Source organism: Giraffa tippelskirchi, chromosome 10 (genome assembly GCF_054371585.1).
Source record: "Giraffa tippelskirchi isolate mGirTip1 chromosome 10, T2T-mGirTip1v1.2.pri, whole genome shotgun sequence".
NCBI classification, from domain to species: domain Eukaryota; kingdom Metazoa; phylum Chordata; class Mammalia; order Artiodactyla; family Giraffidae; genus Giraffa; species Giraffa tippelskirchi.
In genome coordinates, this window is record NC_137284.1 from 111,780,102 (window position 1) to 111,803,125 (window position 23,024).

The 23,024-nt window shown below is 40.7% G+C and overlaps 1 protein-coding gene across 1 annotated transcript in view; it reads left to right on the top strand.

Moving 5' to 3' along the window:
- Positions 1–23,024, top strand: part of LOC145522474 (uncharacterized) — a 257,684-nt gene that overhangs the window by 5,611 nt on the left and 229,049 nt on the right. The gene's annotated exons all lie outside the window — the stretch shown is intronic.

The following is a 23,024-nucleotide window of genomic DNA, read 5'->3' on the forward strand; positions in this document are numbered from 1 at the left end:
TAGTGAGTGGAAGCCAATAAGGTACTTGCTTCCCAGCTGTTTGTCTTGTGTGACTCTTATCTTACTTGCTTTAGAACCATAATAAATGGGCAAGAAGACATTTCCATGAGCTCAGAATTCCTACCAGGTCTTCTGCTGAGTGGTCCAAGCAGGAGCTAGTCAAATGCAAAGGCTGTTATCTTAAAGGATAGGTATTGCTTGGATCAAATAATTATTGGAAAATTATTGGAAAGGGTGGGGAAATTGTGAGTGAGGAAAATATTTGGAAAGTGGGGACATTTGGGCTGAAAGCTTCAGGTACCCGATGTCTCCCATCCATGTAAAGTGACTGTGCCATTGGTGTCTTGTTTTAATGAACATTAGAGAAAGATCCAGTCCCCCCTGGTTCCACCATAACTACAGTCATAACTACAGTACATAACTACAGGACAGCACTAGCTATGCCAGGTGGATGAAGCAGGCATACCTCACAAATATTGCAAGTTCAGTTCACGACCACTGCAGTAAAGCTAGTATTGCAATAAAATGAGTCACGTGAACTTTTGGTTTCCAACATATAAAAATTATGTTTACACTATACTATACTTGGAGAAGGCAATGGCACCTCACTCCAGTACTCTTGCCTGGAAAATCCCATGGACGGAGGAGCCTGGTAGGCTGCAGTCCATGGGGTCGCTAAGAGTCGGACACGACTGAGCGACTTCACTTTCACTTTTCCCTTTCTTGCACTGGAGAAGGAAATGGCAACCCACTCCAGTGTTCTTGCCTGGAGAATCCCAGGGACGGGGGAGCCTGGTGGGCTGCCATCTATGGGGTCGCACAGAGTTGGACACTGAAGCAACTTAGCAGCAGCAGCATACTATACTTTATTAAGTATACAATAGCATTATATCTAAAAAAGTGCACAGCTTACTTTAAAAAAACGTTATTGCAAAAGAATTGCTAAGCATCATCTGATAATACAAGGTTGCCAAACCATAAATCTGTAAAAAATGCAATATCTTCAAAGTGAGTCACCTGCCCAGTAGCCAAACCACTCTCCCTTTCCTCCCTATGAACATTACTGAGGATTATGATTGTGGTCCAGGACTACTGGGACAGTCCCATTCCTGATTTTCCAGTCTTTCTTGCAGCTAAGGAAGTCATTGACCAAGTTCTGGCAAATGAATTGAACGAGGATGTTGACTGGGGGTCGTTGAGAAATCTTTTGCTGACTCTGACATTCTGTCCCTCATGTTCCTGATGCCTTGAATGCAAATGAGATGGCTAGTAACGCTGCAACTAGAATACAACATGGGCATGTTGTAATCAAGAGAATGAACATGAGGCCAAAAAAGCCAATATAATCAGGATGTCACAGGATGACAGAGTGGAAAATAGGGTCAGTGTGTATGGTACTGCTAGGCATTCAAATGAAATCCAGCAACAGCCCATCTCTGAGCATTTTATTATGTGAGAAAAATAGTCCCTGAGACTAAGTTTTCTATTCCTTGTGGCCAAATGTATTTCTAACTGATACTGTGGCCTGGTAAAGGATAGACATCTGTTTTCCTGCTCACCAAATGCCTGCAATAACTCACCTTTCACACCTTCTACTTGTAAACTTATACTTATGTCTGCCATGACTTACTGAGCTCTTTAGGAGAACAGCATTATAGAAACTGTAAATTGTACCTATATCCATGTCATTTCGTCAAGTATTTATACAGCAGCTATTAGATGGTGATAATGTACTGGTTCTGGGGATGCTAAAATGGATTCACAGCTCTTCCTCCAGGGAGCTAACAGCTTAGTAGAGGATATAAGCTCGTAAATTGACTTTTACAGTTCCCTGGATAGAGGTAATACAGAAGAAATGATGAATACTGCCTGATGGGAGGAAAAGGGAGATAGTAACACCAGAGCTGGGCTTCCATGAATGAACTGGAGTGTCCCATCAGAAACTGGGGAAAGGAAACCATTTCAGGAAAGAGAAAGTCTGAAAGAGCTTGGTGGACCAGGAGCCTCAAACTCCACATGTCTGAAATTGAATGCATAGTTTTCCTACTAAACCTGACCCATTCTTGGTTTTGCCCATCTCCCCATCCATCCAGCCCAACCACCTGGCAACTCCTTAGCTCCCTTTCCCTCATCGTACATCCCCTTGCTGAATCTCAGCTCTTGGCCCCATATGGTTTTACCCTTCTGCACCAGTACCACCTGATATCAGAGCCTACTGCCTCTGTCCAGGACCTCCACAGTAGCCTCTTAGCTGGTTGTTCTTCAACATCCTGCTTCTCTCTGCCAAACCAGTCTTCATAGTGGCCAGAGATGGCCTTGAAACTCAAAGCTGATCTTCCTGCTATCTGTAATTTAGTGATTTTGCTTTGCTCTGATGATAACTGAGCACCTAAGCACAGCACTGATGATAACAGAGATCCTGAGCTTTCTCTGAAGGCACTCTTTCTCCAACAGAATTTGCTCAGCCCTCTCCCTCCATCTCTTTACTCCAATCATGTTAGCCTGATTTCAGATCCTTGAACTGGTAATGTTCTTTATTGTCACAAGTCCTTTGCACAGTCTTTTCCCTCTTTGAAGAAAACATTCCCCAAATGAACTTCTCCTCATTTTTCAGATCTCATCTAAACTCAGCCATCACCTACCTGGAACTTAGCAAGGTCAACTTCCACTGTAAGAACTCATAATCCCATGTAACTTTCTGTTACATCACTTTTGCAGATGTAATGATGCCATTTTTGATTCAATGATTTGATTAACCTCTGTCTCCCAGACCAGACCATGGTATCTGTGACCTCAGGAACTATCTCAGTTCCCACTGTATCCTTATTTCACAGTACCAAGACTAGAACATAGTAGGTATGTATTTGTTGAGTTATGAAAGAAATGAACAAATGAGGGTTGGAGTCTTAAACTGTGTATTTGAGAGTCTATGTATTTTAAAACTTTTAATATCAACTTTACTGAGAAGTAATTTATATATGCTAAAATACACTCACTTTAAAAGCCAACAAATATGTACCCTGATGTAACCACTACCCTTATTGACATATAGGCTATTTCAAATACATGAAAAAGTTCCCTTATGCCCCCTTTGCAGCCAGTCCCTACCCCCAGCCCCAGGAAACCACAGAACTATTAATATTGATTAGTTTAGTCTTTCTTTTCTAGAGCTTTGTATATTGAACATACATGATGTATTCTTTTGTGTCTGACTTTTTTCTTTGCTCAGCATAATGTATTTGACCTTCATCTGTGTGTGATTTGTTCCTATTTGTTGCTGGTTAGTATTTCACTGTACTATGGATATGCCAGTATTTGTTTATCCATTCACCTGTTGGTGGACATTTGGGTCAATTCCAGTTTTAGAATGTTACAAATAAGTTGGCTTTGAATGTTTATAAGTCTTTTGTAGATAAATGTTTTTATTTCTTTTGGGTAAACAATTAAGAGTATCATTTTAAGAATCATAAGCATTTAAAGATTAAACCTTTGAACCACAATGAAAAACTACTTCACACCCACTAGGATACCATAATTTGTAAAAAAGTAAACAGCAAGATGTGGAGAAGTTGGAACCCTCATACATTGGTGGTAGGAATGTAAAATGGTACAGGTGCTGTGGAAAACAGTTAGATGTTTCCTCAAAAAGTTAAACATGGAATTACCATGTGATCAAGAAATTCCAGTTCTAGGCATATACTGAAAAGAGTGGAACACAGGAGTTAGAATAAAACTTGTACCTGAATGTTCACAGCAGCACTATCCACAATAGCCAAAGGGTGTAAACAACCCAAATGTCCATCAACAGATGAACGGGTAAACAAAATGCCATATATCCATATCATTTCAGTTCAGTCACTCAGTCGTGTCTGACTCTCCTCGACCCCATGAACTGCAGCACGCCAGGCCTCCCTGTCCATCACCACCTCCCAGAGTCTACCCAAACCCATGTTCATCGAGTTGGTGATGCCATCCAACCATCTCATCCTCTGTCGTCCCCTTCTCCTCCCGCCCCCAATCCTACCCAACATTAGGGTCTTTTCCAATGAGTCAACCCTTCGCATGAGGTGGCCAAAGTATTGGAGTTTCAGCTTCAACATCAGACCTTCCAATGAACACCCAGGATTGATCTCTTTTAGGATGGATTGATTGGATCTCCTTGCAGTCCAAGGGACTCTCAAGAGTCATAATAGAATATTATTTGACAGTGAAAAGAAATGAAATACTGATAGATACTACAACGTAAATGAGTCTTGAAAATATAAGGCTAAGTGAAAGAAGCAGATACAAATGACCACATACTGTTTAATTCCATTTATGTGAAATATCCAGAATAGGCAAATCCATGGAGACAGAAAGCAAGTTAGTGGTTTCCAGGGTTGATGAGAGGGTGAATAGGGTATAACTGCCTACTGTGACCAGGGTTTCCATCTAGGGGATAAAAATGTTCTGGAACCAAATAGTTGTAATAATTGTACAATTATGAATGTACTTAATGCCACTGAATGCTATACTTTAACATGGTTAAAAGAGTTAATTTTATGCTATGTATATTTTACCACAATAATAATGATGATGATGATAAGATACAACTTTAGAGAGTGTGAAGGTCTTGGGCAGTGGTTCCCATCTCTGTAAAGACTGTTTTACCACCCCATGCATCACAAGCCCTGTTTGGCTGAGAGAGGGACTACCTGTCAGGTAGAATTCAGCCAAGAGTCTTCCGTGCAAGTTTCTGCACAGGGAGGAGGCTCCACCTTGCTGAGAGTAAGAGTTGAAAGGCATCACATTCCATTGCTTAACATTCGGCTGGGGCTGACTCTTGCAGGTTCCTGGATGGCTGAGAAACGACTTCGTGAGCACAGCACATGAAAGAGAGCAGGCAGTTCTAGTTAAACAGCAACACTGTTCCAAAGAGTGACGGAGGGAAAACAGTTCACTACCTGTAGCTGCCGTTTAATCCCTTCATGCTGCCTCCCCAAATTCCACTGTTCTTCCAGAATGTGCTGCAAACACCAAAAGGTTGAAATCTACCTTCTTTGCTTCTGGAGTAAGAAGAGAGGAAGGTAGAGTCCCATGGTGAACACAGGGTTTTACTGAACAGGCAGAGAAAGAGAAGCCAACCTATGAAGGTGGAGGGAGAGAAGGGAAAGAGAGAGAGGAAAGAGCCTGGAGAGAAGGAGGTGCCGAAATCAAGGAGAGCCAAGACGTGGCTGAGAGTGCCATGCTGCACAGAGGTCCCACACAAGGACCAAGAAGTATGACAACGGGAGATCATCAGTTACCCTAGCAATTGCAATTTCAGTGCAGTAGGACAAACAGGGCCTGAGTTAGTCCTGAGTTAGTGGGTGGAAGAATAAGAAGTGGCTGAGGGAGTGTGGACCATACACTCCCGTGAGCGTACACTGTTTTTTTCAAAAACTTTGACCAAGAAGAGGAGAGAGAGAAATAATTAAATCTTGAAGAGAAGAAAGAATTCAGGGAGAGTACAGACTCTATCATGTTGTAGGTTAAGAGAAAAGACCCAACAGAGAAAAGGGTTTCAAGATTTAGGAAAGCGTGGGAGTTGAAAATGGAAGAGAGATTTTTCTAAAATACCTTTGTAGACCCATTCTTTAAGAAACTGAGGAAGGATTTGCTGTACAATAATTTCACAAAGTTTTCAAAACCTTTCATTCTTCTAAGTAAATAATATAAAGCAGTATTAAAAAACTTTGATCTCAGAGACAAAAGATGTGGATTCAAGCTATTATCACCTAGCTGTGTGGTGTTCACTAGTTCAATAGCTTGTTTGATCTTCAAAATCTTAAGTCTTTCATCTATGGAAGAGGGCAGTAGTTTCTGCCATGTCTCAGAGTTGTTATCAAATACCAAGTGGTGAATTCCATGAAATTCATAAAATTGAAAGCATTTTGTTGTACTACTAGGACCACAGAAAGGTGAGGGACTTTACCTATTTTACTGTACTATATTTTAAATTAATCTGCAGTCATTGGAAATACCAACTAAGAGATAATTATCTAAAATGAGAAATGTTACTGATAACCGTTCTCAGCTTTACAAACTTCCTTATGCTATTTCAAATTATTTCCCTTTATCCACAAAAAAGTCACCTTCTTTTACACTTTGGGTAAAAAGGACAGTCAATGTGGTAAAGGAAGAAAGGGATAAAAGACCTTGTGGATCCCTTCCTCACTTCTGTCCAGGTCTGTCACACTTCTGTGAAGGTTAGTTTTCTTCATCTGGCTTTTCTTTGCTCTTTTGTTGCCAATATGGTCCATTATCCTAAAGGAAAACTCTGTTTTCAACTTTTTTGTTGAAATTAGCATCTGGGTTATAGTAATTACAATTTACCAAGGACTTTCCTCAGTGTTAGGACTTCCCTGGTGGCTCAGAGGTTAAAGCGTCTGCCTCCAATGCGAGAGACCTGGGTTCGATCCCTGGGTCGGGAAGATCCCCTGGAGAAGGAAATGGCAAACCACTCCAGTATTCTTGCCTGGAGAATCCCATGGACGGAGGAGCCTGGTAGGCTACAGTCCACGGGGTCGCAAAGAGTCGGACACGACTGAGCAACTTCCCTTCCCTTCCTCAGTGTTATTATAATGATCAGCCTAACAAGTTGCGAGTTTGGTCAGCATATTTTAGATGATAAATGGAAGCTCAGAAGTTAATGGGCTTATGAAAGTCTCAGGGCTGGTAAGGAGTACAATTGTGAATGGAAACCAATCCTAGGCCACAGGATTCTCAGGTCACTGCCGCACACAGTGCCTGATGTAGAACACATTCCCCGAATGCATGACTCGATGAATGGCTTATTCCTATACCAGCTTAGTTGTGCCTTATGCAACTACCTGCTTCATGGTAAAAGCCATCATGCCACACTGGAAGCCTTTTAAAATAGATTTTATCCTCTTCTGGAATTACTTCTTCTTTTGGCTGCATTGCGCAGCATGTAGAACTTCCCTGACCAGGGACTGGACTCATGTCCCCTGCAGTGGAAGCAGAGTCTTAACCACTAGACCACCAGGGAGGTCCATGCGATTACTTACTTCTGTTAATGGTACTAACACTCACCGATTCTTTGAGGCCAGAAACCTGGGTCATTTTTCCTTTCTCCCTAACCACCACCACCACCACCGCCTGATCCATCACAAAACCATGTCCATTCTGCTTTCCCGACACCTTCTTTACCTGGTCATTCCCTTCTGTCGCCGCTGGAGTTCAGAGCTGGCCCACTGCCATCATCTCCAAATTGTTGTCTCTGGCTCCAGTGTTCTCCCAGCTCCTCCCAACTGTTTCTACTCTGTATCCACAGCAATCTTCTGAAAGTGAAAATTTAATTATCTAATTTGCCTGCTTAAAATCCTTCAATTGTCCTTGTTTGCTTTGGAGGTAAAGCCTAAATAACTTAGTATTACATATGAAGTCCTGCAAAATTTACCCTTCCCATATCATCTCCCATTTCTCACCTTCCCTCTCCATATTACACAGTGTGCCAGCTGTCCCAAAGGACTTGGAACCCCTCGGATTCACCCTATGCTCTCCTGACTCTGCCTTCCCCCAAGCCATTTTTTTGTCTTGGAATACGTTTTCCCTCCTTGTTACCTGGAGAACTCCTCCTTATCCTTCATGTCAATGCTCCCTTACTCTAGGGAAACTTTCTGAATCCTCTGGGTAGACGAGGGGCCCCTCTTCTGAATATTTAACACTCTCTTCCTCTACTTGAACTGTAGCACTTAGAGAATGTTGTCCTAGCTATTGATTTATTTGCCAATACCCTTAAGGGCAGAAGTGGTGTCATTGTCCCAAGACCACCAACACCTAGCACATTAGGTGTCATATAACAAGTCAGTACTCAGTAAATGTTTAATTGAGTAATTAATTAACAAAAAAAATCTAGCCCTCTTTTTTTCATCTGTCCAGGAAAAATTCTGTAACCAAAGGACAATAACTGAGAAGTGACAAGTTTGTTAAAGTAGATGTTTTCTTTCTTTTTTTGATGATAAAGAACTCTGGCTAAACCTGCCATGGTGTGAAACTGTGAGGCAGTTTGGTACAAAATGATAGAGTAAGAAAGACAGTTCTGAACAATTTGCTGGGCCAGACCTCAACTTTATGGCTTTGTTATTCTGTTTCAAATGGTGCAAACTTTTGAACAAGAGCCACATACATTTCACGTGTTAAGAAAAGGTAGCCCAAGGTTAAATAAATGCACTTGAACAATTTCTGCCATTTTGGGTAGGCTGTGTTTGTACTGCCAAAACAGAGACAAGGGTGAGCAAGAGTTGTTTGTTCTTGAAAGTCCTGGGGTTCTGCATGCTAAGATGATAGCAAGGGCTGGTGTGTGACATGGTGTTAAATTGCTAGTTAATGGCAACAAAGGAGAGTGTCAGCTTCTCTGTCTGAAAGGTCAGTCAAGCAGGTGACACAACCCAGCCTTCCTTAGGTAATTCTTAGAAAGAGAAACCTTAGTCTTCCTCTTTTCACATCTTAGGATAACAAGTTCAAATATAAGATTAGCTCTGTTTCCCTGTCATCGAAAAGACTGGTATTTCTTTTTTTTCCCCCATTGCTGGTATTTCTTAATCAGAGACAACATAAGGTTGAAGGAAGATACTGACTCGTGTAGAAAAAAAGAATAGCATACTTGTCTAATAGCATTGCCTACCAAGTCTCCATAGCTTAATAAGAATAAAAAGACTGAGTCCTGATATCACTTGGAAAGAGGTGATCATGAATCAAAGTACATCTTAATCAGCTGAAAGAGTTTATCCTTCTTGGCTATTCAAGCGAATAGTAAGAAAGCACTTAGTGAAAATGGGGGAGGAATGACGCTGGAAATGTCTGCTGAGGAATAAAACCCCAGCAGGGAAGCCCAATTATGATACCAAAAGCCATGTGATACAGCTCAGGGAAAAAAATGCATAGGAATAGGAGTTTCAGGGTATAACTCCATGCACCCAAAATTCACATTATAATACAGAAGATGTGAACAGGTGGAAGGTAGGCTGGAAATTCCTTCAGGGTAGTAAATAATTGTTCGTTGTCTTGAGAAAGAGCAACTGGAGGCGTGATGGGGAAACCAAATTCTCTGAGGAAAAAAAATAGCTAACTTTGGTTAAACAAGCACCATTCTAAGTGCTTTACTGTGTCTAAGCGTCAGTTCACTCATCCTCACAAGAAAGATGGGTTCCACCCTGTGACCTCTGCTCTTAGCCACCGTCCTACATAGGCTCTGAGATCAGAGCTAACTGGGATGTCACACATGTGGGCAAAGACCATTAGTCTCCTCCCCTTCCTCCCTCTCTCCCAGGCAGGCAGGAGATATACTTCTTTTGCTTTAAATAGAAAAAAAAAGTTCTATGTGAATTTTTTTATTCTGCTTTTAATGATAAAATAATATATTTTCTTGGTTCCGTGTAGAGAGAATTCAGAAAGCACAGAAAATTACAAAGAAGAAAATTTGCAAATAGCCTATAATTATTCTACAACACAAACAAGCACAGATGATGTTTTAATGCACTTTCCTGAAACATACACACACACACATCCATATACATAACATATGTATACACACATGTTCTGTGTTTTTTACTTAACACTACATCATGAGCAAATTTCCTTGTCATTACATACTCCAGTAGTAAAATGGAGGGACCCAGGCAACTGAAACTTGGCTGTGATTCACTCCTTATTTTAAAAGTCTGTGAGTGACATTACTCTTAAGGGCAACTGGGTCTCAAAGTCCAGCTTTTGTTTGGAAGAAGAGAGGACTAGCAGCCACTCTTGTGTGGAAATTATGTATCTGTACAATGAAGAGACATTTCACTAGGTGTCAAATCACAGCTGAGCAAAGAGAAGAGAAGGATGGAACTCAGGTCTGGCAGAATGTAAGCCCACTTCTTCTTTCTCCTTCTTGGGAGTCATCACAGAACTCTGGCTTAGCCAGTGAAATGAAGGAGAAAGACTTGATGTGGCTCTTATTTTGCTCACCTCTGTCACACACATGGGGCTTCCCAGGTGGTGCTAGTGGTAAAGAACCTGCCTGCCAATGCAGGAGACGTAAAAAAATGCGGGTTCGATCCCTGGGTCGAGAAGAACCCCCCAGAGAAGGAAGTGGGAACCCACTCCAATATTCTTGCCTGGAGAATCCCATGGACAGAGGAGGCTGGTGGGCTACTGTCCATGGGATCGCAAAGAGTCAGACACGACTAAAGTGGCTAAGCAAGCATGCACGTCACACACATACTTTAAACACCCTATAACTGTTGTCCAGTTATTATCCATAAAGAGAGAAAAACTTTCTGGGGTTCCTCAACTCTTTCAGAGAGAAAGAACATAAAGGGAAGTCTGGGTACTTTGGCACATGTAAAATAACACAGTACATACACACTCCGCTCTGTTTATCAGCCCAGGAAAATGCATCAGTAGCTGGATTTCTTAGTGACAGACTTGCACAGTGAGTTTTCAAATACTACTTATCTTTGGAGAGATGTTCTGTTAATTGTCTCCTTCTCTGATTCAGTTTGACAGATTCTTTCCCTTCATAATTTATCTCATTAATGGCTTTTGGCTGCTTTTTTTTTTTTTCATGAACAGTTAAGCTGAGTTTCTAAGGACCCAGGAATTTAATAGTTTGGTACTTAATAAACCATTCCAGTGAAACTTTTGTTCTAAAGCCTTCAAACTGAATCAGTGAAACAGGGACAGCAATGTCCTCTGTGTGTGTGTGTGTGTGTGTGTGTGTGTATGTGTGTGTGTCTTCTCTCTGGTGTCCACCTTCCTGAGTTAAAATGACATTTCTTGTTGGTGCTGAGATTGAGATAGTCTTTGAAAACAGAAGCTTTGATTTCTGGAAGCCACAGAATCAGCTGATAGTAGTATTGAATTCCTAATAAGGATAAAATTAATCCAGATTAATCTGTTAGTTTATTTCGTTTATTAATTTATCTCTCAATAATTTCAATATGGGACATGACTAAAGTAGTTTGGATAATTCAGTGAAAGGACAACAACATGTTATTTGTTTTCATATTTTAAAAATTGATTTTTTAAATCAAAGTGATAATGTGGATAAGTTTTGAAATAGTGCTAAAAGGCTTATATGAAAAAATGGAATTTCCTTACTCCAACTCCCACTTTCCTCTTCTGCAGAAGCAACCACTCTCAAATATTTTAGCTTTTTCTTTTACTATCTACTTCCATATTTTAAATAATATACATAAAATACCATTGCTTGAGTTATTGTTTTAGACATTTTCTTCTAATTTCTGTCAAGGTAGATGAGGATTTAGCTTTTGCATTGCTTATATTTTAATTCATTTATTTGTATTTATTGTTAATCGTATGCCCTTCTCTAGTTTCTCAGTACAAATTTCAGGTAAACTATGCATTCCATCCTCCTACTCCAAACTGGGCTGGTTGCTTCCTGGGCCTGCTAAGCAACTGCCATCTTGGGAGATCTCTCACCCTTCCTCCCATACTGGATCTTCTGTTTCCTGGGATCCACATTTTCTTCCTTCTTTCTTCTTAATGGATTCTTCAGTAGTTGAGACTTTACGTACTTAGTTGTTAGTTTTGCCAGGTATGGATCTCTAGGATGTGTTCTTTAAAATATTGATGGTACTGAGTCACTGTCTTCCAGCTAACAATGGTGCCATAGGCGAATTCATTGCTGTTCATAGCCCTGGTTGTTTTTTGGGAACTTGCCTCAAATATTCTTCCTTTTTTTGGCCATGCTGCCTTTTTAGGATCTTAGTTCCCTGACCAGTGATCAAACCTGGGCCCCCTGTAGTAGAAGCCCAGAGTCCTAGCAACTGGACAGCTAGGGAATTCCTTCAGATCTTCTCTTTATATTGGGTAATCTGAAATCTTTTAAGGTGGGCTTTGGAGGGATCCTTTCTCATTCCTTATGATTGATAATTGACAGTTCAGCAGTGGATAGATATGATTTCTTTGTACCGATTCTGTAACTTCTTCCTATCCTTTTTCTTGATTCATCCATATGTTGTTGTTCAGTTACTGAGTCATTGTCTGACTCTTTGCAGCACTGAGGACTGGACTGCAGCACACCAGGCTTCCCTGTCCTCCACTCTTTCCCAGAGTTTGTTCAAATTCTGTCCATTTTGTCAGTAATGCCATCCAACCATCACATCCTCTGCTGTGCCCCCTTCTCCTTTTGCCTTCAATGTTTCCCAGCATCAGGGTCTTTTCCAATGCATCAATTGTCATGATTGATAATTGACAGTTCATCAGTGGATAGATATGATTCACACTGATTCTGTAATTTCTTCCTATCTTTTTTCTCTGTTCACCCTTCATAGACTTCCTATTAGTCAGAAGTAGGACGCTGCAATAAAGATTGCTAGTTCCTACCTAAATATTTACATCTTCCCCTTTTTCCTTAGTAGGAAAATGCTTATTTGTTGCTTGTGATAAATTTCCTAGAGGAAAGAACACATTTTCCAAACTCATTTGTAGCTAGATGGTACCACAATACTAAGTTCTAGCCAATGAGATATAAGTGGAAATTGGTATAGGATTTCTTGGAAAATGGCTCTTGGAGCGACTTAGCTGGAAAAAGTGCTCTCTGTCCTTCCTGGACTCCTCTTTCCTGATACTGGAATGCAGACATAATGGCCAGAGCTTTAGCAGTTAGCTTGGACCATGATATGAATTTGAGGATAAGGAACCACATGATCTAAAAGAGAGTAAAAAGACAGGCATTTCTCTGGAACTGCCATACCAACCTCACCATGCCTACATCCATTTGAAAGGGAAAGGGAAAGTTGCTCAGTCCTGTCCGACTCTACGACTCCATGGATTACACAGTCCATGGAATTCTCCAGGCCAGAATGCTGGAGTGGATAGCCTTTCCCTTCTCCAGGGGATCTTCCCAATCCAGGGATTGAACCCAGGTTTCCTGCATTATGGGCAGATTGTTTACCAACTGAGCTATCAGGGAATAAACCCTTGCATATTTAAGCCACTATTATTTTAGATTTTCTGTTATATGGAGTCAAACCTAATCTGATATAGACCTTCTAAATTGATACTTTAATTTTCATATTGTTTTCTCTATTTGTCTTAGTTAAAATTTCTTGGAGTCTTTCTTGAAATTTTAATTTTAGTTTTGACATTCATTTTTATAATTTCCAAGAGTTCTTTCTTATTCTTGGTTGTTCTTATTTCATGGATATGATATCATCTCTATACCTTTTAGGGGGAAGTTTTCTTCTGTGTCTGATGCTGTTTTTCTTGTCTTCAACTTCCTAGGCAATATCTATATTATATACACACATATATACACATTGTCTGATTTAATCATTATAGCAATACAATGAAGTGCACATATTATTAACCCCATTTGTCAGGTGAGAAAAAGAAGATACATTGGGGTTAAGCAACCTGCTCAAAATCCTACCATGGACAGTGAAGGGTCTGGAGTTTATGAATAGGTCTGTTTGATTACATTGCTAAGTGTAGCACAAGTATGCTGCTGCTGCTGCTAAGTCGCTTCAGTCGTATCCGACTCTGTGCAACCCCATAGACGGCAGCCCACCAGGCTCCTCTGTCCCTGGGATTCTCCAGGCAAGAATACTGGAGTGGGTTGCCATTTCCTTCTCCAATGCATGAAAATGAAAAGTGAAAGTGAAGTCGCTCAGTTGTGTCCAACTCTCAGTGACCCCATGGACTGTAGCCTACCAGGCTCCTCCGTCCATGGGATTTTCCAGGCAAGAGTACTGGAGTGGGGTGCCATTGCCTTCCCCAACAAGTATGCTATGTGTATATAATTTTTCATTAATTTTCTTTTTAAGTCATGTTGTGTCAGACATTAAACATTTGGTATATATTTTTTCTGGATTATTTTCCTTATGCATATGCTAATATTGACATTTTTGAAATTGGTATATAATTTTATCCCAACTATGTTTTAAAATAAATTAACTGTATTTTGTAGTAACTGTCCAGAAATTCATGCATTGGGTAATTCTTGATAGATCACCTACTCTCTGCAGGGAACTCTTCTGTCTCTGGGTAGGACAGACTCCACAGGACTTCCTCTCTTAGTCTTTAAGTATTTAATGGTTTATAGATATGCAATCCGGAGAAGGCAATGGCACCCCACTCCAGTACTCTTGCCTGGAAAATCCCATGGACGGAGGAGCCTGGTAGGCTATATAGTCCATGGGGTCGCTAAGAGTCGGACACGACTGAGCGACTTCACTTTCACTTTTCCCTTTCATGCACTGGAGAAGGAAATGGCAACCCACTCCAGTATTCTTGCCTGGAGAATCCCAGGGACAGAGGAGCCTGGTGGGCTGCCGTCTGTGGGGTCGCACAGAGTCAGACACGACTGAAGCGACTTAGCAGCAGCAGCAGCAGCAGCAGATATGCAATCAGAGGATTCTACCTGTTAAAGGATAAAACTAACCATCATGCTACTAGTGTGAACTTTTAAAAAGAGGCTTAAAAACATCTGTCATTAAGGAATTCTAAGACAACTTTAAGACCATATCTGGCTGATCTCATGTAATGGATAAGCACATGGGGAATTTAATACCAAAGCCAAGTATCTGGTCTGTGTCTTAATTTGCAGTACCTCCTAGAACCCTGTCTTCTCCTTCTAGAAGAGAAGGGTGATCATACAGCTAGCTCATGTACAATTATGATAAAGAAATGAGACAATATATGTGAAAATCAAAACAATCCAGTCTTTGTGTTGATGAGGTAATTGAATTAGTGGAATGAGAGAATTCTAAGCAGGTTAGCAAGCAATAGCTAATTAACTGGTCAAATCAACGATCCTGCTTTCCCTTTCTGAAGCACAAGTGCTCATTTAGGATTGACACTGCTAGGCTTCGATCTTAATTATGCATTATGATTAGTTTGTTTTGGGGGGTGTAGATTTGAAAATAATAGTTCAAACCCCATATATGCTTAGCTGCTTTAGAAAGTTAAAATCAACTAGTCCTGAAATCTCTATTTCTCACTCACTCTCCCTCCAGTAGAAAGTTTTATGTGGTTGAGTGGCAAGTGAATATTTGTAAATCTGCTTGACTTCCTGGGTTTTGAATTTGCTGGGGGTGAAATATAGCATGTAACCCAGTGAATAGTCAGGATATGCTTTATCTCTCTTCTTAAGTAAATAGGGCGGAGAAGAGAAAAGATTGACAGAGCAATGTCTTCAGGGTTGTCCAATGGGCCAGATTTTGATGACTCCAGCACAAATGAATCAGACACATTATTGAAATTGTCCACAAATTGCACCAAGTTTAAAAATCAGTCAATGCAAAAGCTCTTGGATAATGTCAGGTTTAATATAACTCAAAAGACAAGATAGAGGAGGGAGAAAAAAGCAAAACAAGCATTATTCAAGCTCACAACATCCACTCATTGTGTTCTGTTGGAGGAGCCAGGTTTTTCTCTCTCAAATTTTCTGGGAGAAAAATGGAGAAAGAAGATGAAAATCTGTTGTTTTTTTTAATTGAAGTATAGTTGATTTACAATGTTGTGTTAATTACTGCTGTAAAGTAAAGTGATTCAGTTTTACATATATAAAATATATATATATATAGGGCATCCCTGGTGGCTCAAAGGGTAAAGCATATGCCTGCAATGCAGGAGACCTAGGTTCGATTCCTGGGTTGGGAAGATCCCCTGGAGAAGGAAATGGCAACCCATTCCAGTACCCTTGCCTGGAAAATCCCATGGATGGAAAAGCCTGATAGGCTATAGTGCATGGGGTTGCAAAGAGTTGGACACGACTGAGCGACTTCACTTTCACTTTCATATATATATACATACAAGTATGTACTTTTTTTCCATTATGTTCTGTCATGCATGTATGCATGCATGCTCAGTTGTGTCCAGCTCTTTGCAATCCCATGGACTACAGACTGCCAGACTCCTCTGTCCATGGGATTTTCCTGGCAAGAATACTGGAGCGGGTTGCCATTTTCTCCTCCAGGGGATCTTCCTGACCCAGGAATTGAATCTGTGTGTCCTGGGTCTCCTACATTCGCAGGTGAATTCTTTACCACTGAGCCACCTGAGAAGTCCCATGTTTTATCATAGGATATTACATATAGTTGAACAATGTCCTATACAGTAGGACTTGTTGTTTATTCATTCTATATATAAAAGCTTACATCTGCTAACCCCAACTTCCCACTCCATCCTTCCTCCAATTCCCTCTTTCTTGGCAACCACCAATCTGTTCTCTATATCTATAATTCTGTTTCTGTTTCATAAATAGGTTCATTTGTGTCATAGTTTAGATCCCACATATAAGTGGGATCATTTAATCCAATGATCTCTGGTTGCATTCATGTTGCTGCAAATGACATCATTTCATTCTTTTTTATGGCTGAGTAGTATTCCATTGCATATATGTACCACATCTTCTTTATCCATTCATTTGTCAGTGAACATGTAGGCTGCTTCCATGTTTTGGCTATTGTAAATAATGCTGGGCAGTGACCACTGCGTGTATCTTTTCAACTTACAGTTTTCTCCATATATATGCCCAGGAGTGGGATTGCTGGATCATATAGTAATTATATTTTTAGCTTTCTGAGGTACCTCTGTACTGTTTTTCACAGTGGCTACATCAACTTACATGCCCACCAACAGTGTAGGAGTGTTCCCTTTTCTCCACAACAAGCGGGTGAAAATCACAATTGTGTCCCCAAATGGATTTGGAAAAGAAAATGTCCCTTAGAGACGAGCTTCGAGTGTTACCCAATTTGGTGTCTGCCATTCTTCATATTGGAATATCCACTGGACACTATAATGTGTGTCCTGGTGTCCTTTTGTGGACCTCCAAGATCATGTGGACTCACTCACACCATCTTGTGTGAGGAAACAAGAAGACAGCCTGTCCTTCCTCTTTCTTCTTGGGCGTCATCTTATTTCTCCCTCTGAGGACCTTGGCAGAGGCTCCCTGCTCTGACATCCATCTTTATTTTGCTGATATTATTGCTTGGCTTCCCCCAGAAGATGGAATCATGGTGGTTTTCAGTTTGAGTAATAACAAGATTTGCCATTTTCAACCACACAGGTTTCCAGGAGCTTTTAAAGAAATCGTTAAGGTTAAATAACCAGAGTCAGGGACTTTAATGCACTCTCATTGACAGATGCTCTTTCTCCAGCCCAGAAATTGAATAGTTATCTCTCCCCTTCACAACAATTGCATCTGAGAATATTTTCTATGTGGTCAAGTAATGTCAAATTTTTTAAAAGCCCTGAGAGGGGTGATGGGAAGGCATCAACCTTTTGATTAAAACTGAGAGCTTTTTAGATTTAATAAACCTAGACAGAAGGTGGAAAATCTCATTGGTCCATGAAAAATCTCTTCCCTGTCTCCTTAAGAGGGGGATTGAGGTTGCACAAGGAATGAACCCTAAAGAAGATTAATAGCCCAGCCTGAGGAAGCACCACACCTTCCCTGGGGCAAAGCAGGTCCCACTTCCCAGGATGTACACAGTAGCTTCAGAAAGGGTTTCAAAAGCCCTCCTCCAGGATTCTTTCACTGAGTGGGCTCAGGGGACAGAAACTGGGCTTTGGACTCACAAGCCCTGAGTTCATGCCTTGGCTGCCATATTCTCTTGTGGAATTTTTAGGCAAATTGCCTGACCTTTAGGAAAGTCTCTTTTTCCTTATCTAGATTTCTGGGGTTAATGGCTGTTTCATAAGACTGAGTGTGAAGAGTGCTGACATTTATGGAGATTCTTATGGATAGCAAATACCTAATAAATGGCCATAGTTGTGATTGTAATTGTTACTGTATTATTTACTTGCCCACTCAGCAACTTGATTTGTGTGTTTGATAAGCATTTCAAACGTAACATGTCCAAAATGAAACTCTTGGGTCCCTCTACTAGCCCTTCCCATTTTGGGAGTGTCTTCCCCAAAATGACCCACCGTAGCCGTCTCTATCTCAGCAAAAAAGTGCCACCATCCCATAAGAGGCTTAGGAATTATCTTTGACTCTTCTTTCTTTTAATTCCCACAACAAACTCAAATCAAGCCTTGTTCTGCCTTTAAAATGCACCCCAAATCTCACTGCTTTTTCTACCTCCAAGACTACCATCCCAATCTGACCCACCATCATCTCTCACCTGTGTTACTGCAGCAACCTTCCATCTGGTCTCCCTGCCTCCACTCTTGGCCCCCCTAAAGTCCATTCTTCATAGAGCTACAAAGTGGCCTTTTTAAACCAGATCGGTTCACTCTCCTATGTAAAACCCTTCAGTGCCTTCCAAACTTTTCCATGGCCCACAAAACCCTACACAACCTGGCCTCTCTGCCTCTCCAACTTTATCTCCTACCTCCTGGCTCATTATGCCCAGTCATCATCCCACATCAGGTTTATTTGCATCTCAGGGCCTTTGCCACGCTGTTTCCACATGTTCTTTGGAACATTGTCACCCACTTCCCATCTTTGCATGGAGGACTCATTTTTATTATTGAGGATTCTGCTCAAATATTACCCCCTCAAAGAAGCCTTTCTGAGTCCCCCATCTGAAGTCACTAGAGTCATTCTCCAGTTACTCTCTGTCCGTAAACCTTGAATATTTTCCAGTGTTTATTATTCTCTGAGATAATAAAAACCATATTGATAAAGAAAATTATCTATATTTTCTTCACGTTTCTCTCTGTTCTAGCAGCAAGCTCCGAGAGGACTTAGATCCTCTGTGTCATAGTCACAGCTCTATACTCAACACTTAGAAATAGTGCCTAAAAATAGTTGTTGATGAATGAATGGAAGCATTATTAATGGTGCCATGTTTTAATTTCATTTCTTATCTTTCTTCCACAGCTCTGGGTATATGTGCCTTGGCTCACTGTGACACATTCTTATTCCCTACCCACTCTCTTGTTCTTTTTAGGGCTCTTGACTATGAACTGAATAATTATTGGCAAATGGTTAAGGTAGTGGGGGAATTCCTATAATAATATATGCTTCTTCTAGTTGGAATTTTTGTTGTCTCACCAGTTTTTAGCTTTAATGGTGAACATTTGAGACTATGTCAGGCTTTAGGGAAGGTCTCTGGGCTATGCCTTCCTAAATCGCACCTTCTACCACTCTACCATGGAATGGGTTGGAAAGGAGGGCCATCTCTAATCCTGTTTAATAAACTGGACTCTTCCATCAGAATTCTTTGAGATAATTGAAAGTGACACTAAATTGTGTGATTTTTCTTTAGGGGAAAGTCTATGGCTTTGCCTATTTTTATAGCATACATTCCTTTATTTGACTTTTGAACATAAAACCAAGAGAGAGGCAGGATAGCAAAATCCTTTTAGACCAGCACTTAGTTTGTAGATTACTGTCACCAAAGTATTAACTAAAAAGATATAAACAAAAAGTTTCCCCTACTTCTAACTACCAAAAGGCTCATATTTTAGCTAAAACAGGGCAGGCTTCCATCTGTTCTTTCCAACAGTTGGCAGTGTTGGGATGACAAGTGCTTGGACACTGGAGTTAGGCCTGGGTTTCATCTTAGATCTGCCTTTTCCTCAATCTCTTTGAACTCAGTGTCCTCATCTGTAGACAGAGATGCTAAAAGCTACCTCATGAGGTTATAACCAGGGGCTAATGAGCTAGCACATTTAAAACAACCCAACTCCTGGTGTCTAGAAACTACTCAATACATATTACTTCTGCTTGACCTCACTAAGATAAAAAAAAGTGTGTCTGGGCTAAGAGTGCCTTTGGCTGTAGGTAACAGAAACAGACTAGAGAGGCTTAAACTGTTAGAGGTTTATTTTTCTCAGATAAAAAGAAGCTGGAGGTGGGCTGTTGCCTGATGCTGATTCAACAGTTCAACAATATTAGGGCCGATGTCTGCATTTCTCTTGCCCATTTCCTTTTGACCACAGTGGCTACTGCCATTCTCCTGTCATGTTTGTGTTATAGGCAGGAGAAAGGAGGGAAGAAGACAGTAAAAGCAAAGGGGCAAAGAGCTAGGAGAAACAAGCGTATACCATTTTATCAGGAAGGCAGCCACTTCTCTAGAAGCTCCACCTACCAGGTGTTTCCTTACATCTCACTGGCAGAATTGGGTCACATAGCCATTTCTAGACCAGTCATAGGCCAGGGCTGGAGGGGATGAGGTTGCCCTCCCTGGTATAGACCCACTGCTCAGTATTTCCTGGAGCAAAATCAGGGTTCTGCATTCAGGAAAGGAGTGGGGTGTGGAAGAGGGAAAGGAATATTGAGTAGAGGGTAAGTTGTGTCTGCCACAGAGGGAAAGCCCACTCATGTAATTCTAGGTAGAAACAAAACAAAAGAAACTTCCATTTTGTACTGCAAGTTCCAACTGTTGTTGGAGATCAGCAGGATTTATGACACTGAAAAAAATTAGTGAGTGCCTCAGGCATAAATTTCCTAGAAATGATCTTGCATGCAAATCTGTCCTCCCTTTGGCCACTTGCATTAAACACATGGAAGCACTTAGTGGCCCAAATATCAGGTTCCACCCAGGAAAATAACTCGCATGAACTTTAGTGCACTATGCAGTACATCTAAGGAAAACTGAGATTAGGATGGAGTTAAACATTCACTTTATGAAACTATATCTCTTACTTCAAGCATAGAAATGTGCGCAGACTGTGAAAGGAGGCTGTGTTCCAATATTCCCAAATTGTTCTTGGCAAATGATAGCACTGGCTGGATGAGAAATTCACAGAGCTGTGAGCATTGTTCAATTGTAAAGGCCACAGCAGGAGGGCTGGGTGTCAGGAGGGGAAGGAGGAATCAGGTTCCGGAAGCATACAGAATAACCAAGAAGTGGGTGTGAAGAAATATCAAGGATAATTTACTAAACAAGATGATAATCACATGCATTCGTGCTCAATAAAGAATAATTGCAGTGAAGGACTGTATTTCAATCTATATTAATACTAAGCCTGAGAATCTTATGATAAATAAAGCTGTTACCAGCATGAGAAAGGGCTGCTTAGGCATGCATTTTGCAGTGATAGGGAGTAAATCTATTAGCTTGCTATGTCTTCATTTATCCCCTGAAATTAATAATAAAAAAAAAATTGTTGGAACTGGGTGTGGTGGTGGTGGTGATGGTGGAATGAGATAAATGGTCCCAAACCTGGAGATCTAAACCCAAAGGAAGAAAGAAATGTGAACAAGGAGAGAACTGTGTAAAGGGCAACTGGATTCCTGCAGGGCACCAACCAGTAGCAAAGGGCTTCCTCCTGTGGATCAAGTATAAGAAAGACTCTATTTCCCCAATGGGAGTTCACTTTATTTTTATTTCTACCACTAGGTGTCTCCTTCTGTCTCAGGACTCAGCATCTTCATAAGGGTCACCCATGAAGATGTTTGAAACAATGTACATTCCCACCAGTAGGATATAGGGGTTCAGATGTTCCATATCCTCTCCCACCCTTGGTACAGTCTTTTATTTTAACTGTTCTGATGGGAGAGTAGGTGTCTGGCACTGTGGTTTTTTAAAAAAGATATTTATTTTTTTATTGGCTGTTCTAGGTCTTCATTGCTGTGTGTGGTTTTTTTCTCTAGTTGCAAGGAGCAGGGGCTACTCTTTCTTGTGGTGTGCGGGCTTCTCACTGTGGTGGCTTCTCTTGTTGTGAAGCACAGGCTCTAGGGCAAGTGGGCTCCAGTAGTTGTGGTGTTTGAGCTTAGTTTCCCCTTGGCATGTGGGATCTTCTCGCACCAGGGATGGAACACTCGTCTCCTGCATTGACAGGTAGACTCTTTACCACTGAGCCACCAAGGCAGTCCCTGCCACTGTGATTTTTAACTTCTGTTTGTGTGATGACTGATGAAGTCTAATACCTATTTATGTACACATGGGCCATTTGCATTTCTTTCTCTGAAGTGCCTGCTCAAGTCTTTTGGTCACTTAAAATTTTGGTTTTGTCTTTTAAAACTTGATCTGTAGAAGTCTTTTATCACTGTGGGATCCTTAGATATATGTATTGCAAATATCTTGTCTCACTTCATAGATTGTCTTATAACTCTCTTCATGGTGTCTTTTGATAGACAGAAATGTTGTAACATCAAAGAGAAATGTTTTTATCATTTTTTTCCTTTGTGAGTAGTCCTCTTTGTGTTCTGCTTAAGAAATTTTTGCTTATCCCAAGGTCATGAAGAGTTTCTTCTAGAAGCTTGATTTTGCTTTCATATTTAAGGCTATGATTTGCCTAAATAAACTTTTCTCATTTAGTTGTCACAACCTCTTTTTCTAGTAATACCTGTCAAATGATTTAAAACATCCTGAAATTTTTTAATTCAAAATTGACAGTGTCATTTTAAAGTTGAGATATGAAAGGAGGCTATGTGCTATTTATTTTATCTTGGCAAAGTCTCAGACACTCTGGGCAAGATTCAAGGCTCACACTAATGCACAATCCTTCCTGCATTCCCAACCACAGTTTGAGGTCAGAACATGTTCACAAAAGTACCAGAAGCAGAGGGGAATGGAGGTGAACAACCAATCACTGTGCTCTTTAAAGCCCTGGCCTTCAAATTTAATTTTTAAAAAAAACCTTAATGTAGAAATACAATTGCCCTTAGATTGCACTTTTACCAAGGACTTCAAATAGATCTTATAAGCAAACCACTCTGGTTGCTTGGTTTTCTTTAGCTTCTTGATGCTCCAGAGGACACTCTTATGACAAGTGTATTTTTCTGGGGTGTCATGGAATACCTCAGTCCCTGTTCAGTAAGGCAGACAGCATCTCTCATTAACTGGCCAGAGGCCATGGGAGCAGACAAGGGCAAGGACTCTCTTACTGGGACCCAGACACATAAATCTCTCTTGTTCTGAGGAATAATCATTCCTTCTAGAAACCCTTGCTGCATTCCAAGGCAGAGTGATACATCTTTCAGAGAGGTTAAGTAAGGTGCCCAAATTTACAGTCCTATTGATGGCAGAGGTGGCATGTGAATCCATAGCTAACTCCATATTGAATGTCCTTTGCACTAAACAATTCTCTCATTTCTGTATAATTTCATGATCCCTAATCTTTTTTAACAT